This window comes from Etheostoma cragini, chromosome 18 (genome assembly GCF_013103735.1).
Source record: "Etheostoma cragini isolate CJK2018 chromosome 18, CSU_Ecrag_1.0, whole genome shotgun sequence".
Taxonomy (NCBI): Eukaryota; Metazoa; Chordata; class Actinopteri; order Perciformes; family Percidae; genus Etheostoma; species Etheostoma cragini.
In genome coordinates this window covers 42,144-44,643 of record NC_048424.1, presented here as the reverse complement: position 1 = coordinate 44,643, position 2,500 = coordinate 42,144, and the positions used below count along the sequence as shown (strand labels likewise).

Sequence of the window (2,500 nt, the reverse complement as noted above, 5' to 3'; positions counted from 1 at the left end):
ACAGAGATGGTGCAAGCTAGATGGATTCAGTATAATTATTATAATAATTACAATAATTAGGCAGCTTTAAATCAACAAGTGCATACGAGGGTTGCAACTCGTTGTTTTTTTTAAAGAATCTTACTGTTTGGAGTGAATACAATAATTTGTTAAAATGTAAGTTAGATAGCTTCTGAATTCAACCGCATTTTGTGAGACAAGCGTTTATTTCTTTGTTTAAGACAAGTTTATTTATGTTTCTGTATGGTTGATGCTATGCTAACGTTAGCTCCAAACACCATTCAACTGACAGCTTTTGTTGTGTCTTTTGTCGTAAGGAGGTCCATTTAAACATGACATTACAGACATTTATTATTTATTCATCATTCCCATTTCCTATCTCAGAACTGTTCATATTGTAATATTATAACATAATACTATTTATCCCAGCATTCTTTGCACTATGCTCCACATTTAAATACTTTTATTTAACTCTTCATGCCTCTATATTGTTTCTGTTTAGAGTCTATATATATATATATATTAGTATGTATATATTAGTGTGTATTTTTGGTTTGGGTTGTTTTGTATGTGTAGGCACATTGTGAGTATCGATGCTCCAAAGAAAAACTCCTCTTATGTGTCCTCATACCTGGCAAATAAAGCTGATTCTGATTCTGAAATCTCTCGTTAGCATCTTCTGTGCTACTGGTCGCAAAGTGACGCATGCGCAACTCACAGCTTCACTCGACTCACATCGGGGACTGACAGCCTCTTTCTGTAACTTTTGTGTTTTGATGTTAAATCACCAGATTTTTATCGTTAGTGCCGCGTGACTGTCACAACACCAGTGCAAGGAGAGTATAGAGGCTTGATCTGGATAACGAACCGTGTTCTCAAGTTACCATATCGCCTTAAACACCGAATTTCAACTCGTTTGTGCTCAAATGTGAATTTAGCCCAACATGAACGTAGCTAACGTTAGCTTAGCGTTAGCTATCGCAGCGGTTATTTAAACAGCTAACATGGAGATGAAAGGGTAATTGGCGGGATTACTAGCTTGTACGAAAGATGACTATCTAGCTAACGTCTCGATTTGTAACGATACACATCGATATAGATCCTATTTTAACCGTTTGTTGCCATGGTAATCTGTGTTTTAAACCTAGATCTCGGACACTTGTTTAACGGGACGCTTCTTACGTTACTTTTACGTCAACGTCGTTTAGGAGGGAAAGACGCAGTGCGTCAGCCACGTAAACACACAACCACGAAGCACATATAACGGTTCTTACCGGACACGGTTCCGTCGTGCTGTATTAAACGATAAGTGTCGGTAATAAGTTAGAGTCGCTGCTTCTTCTGCCCGCGTTTCTTCGCTGTGTTTTGAAGTGCGCGCCAGACTCGACAGAACCGGAACCGGAAACGGAAACACTACATTTTCTTAACAGTCTTTTTTTTTTTTTTTAGCATATTATTTGTTATTCCTTTTTTATTAATATTTCGCCATTAAAGTCAGATTATTCACTCCAAACCTTAGTTAATATTAATAAATATAAAGTCTATGCTCCAAACTCAGTTGTTCTTTTTCTTACCCGAGTTACCACCAGGAGGGACTTCCGGTCCTTGCCTTCAAAATAAAAGATAATTTGTCTTCTTTCTCTTTGACGTTCGCTGGCGGCGGGAAACAACGATTCGGTGCTGGCGGTGATCAATTAATTAATCAATCAAAAATGTATTTAAACCGCACTTTACAGCAATTAGCAGGTATTCAAAGTGTTTCACATCGGAAACCAAGAGTCAAAAACACACTTCACACAACAGAAAGAGTAAAATCAGAAAAGGTTGCCTAGCAACGGGACAATGAAGTTGTCTGCTACGGATTAAAAACCAGACTAAACAGATATAGTTTGATATGATACGTTGGACATAAAACGAGTAATCTGTAGTAGGAATAGTGCCAACATCAGGGGGTAACTTGTTCCAAAGTCTCATGCCAGCAACCGCAAAAGCCTGACTTTTATTTTGTAAAACAAACGTCGGTACTTCCTTTTAGCTACATGCTAATTCTTTGTAGCTTAGCGCAGCTAGCTTTTAACTTCCCGGGTCAACTCGTACATGCGAAAAGTGACACAGGGCACACAGTTTAATATATTTGTTTCATAATTCATATTTAGCTGTAAGCTTTCTAACGATATACACTTGATATTAGTTGTAAGGGGCGAGTTTAAATCCACGTAAAATGGTGTTTTACTTCACAAGTGCCGGTGAGTGTAAGCTAACTTGTACTGTTAGCTAGGCTAGCAGTGATGCTAGCAGTGATTAGCCATTATTGTGAGACTTAATGCGACTCTGCGCTGATTTAGTCCATTAATTATGTTTTTGTTGTTTCTCGGTCAGTGGTGAACCCCCCCCACACGATCTACATGGGAAAAGATAAATATGAAAGTAAGTTTGTTGTTAGATAACACACACACACACACACACACACACACACACTGATAGGATAGGCTAGGCTAGG

At 38.2% G+C, this 2,500-nt stretch overlaps 1 protein-coding gene across 1 annotated transcript in view; it reads right to left on the bottom strand.

The window, feature by feature from the left end:
- The window catches only part of esco2 (establishment of sister chromatid cohesion N-acetyltransferase 2), a 10,601-nt gene extending 9,182 nt beyond the window's left edge, over window positions 1-1,419 (bottom strand). The window contains exon 1 of the mRNA XM_034900746.1: window positions 1,275-1,419. The gene's annotated coding sequence lies outside the window, so the exon portion shown is untranslated. The remainder of the gene's footprint in view (window positions 1-1,274) is intronic.
- Between the last annotated feature and the right edge of the window lie 1,081 nt (window positions 1,420-2,500).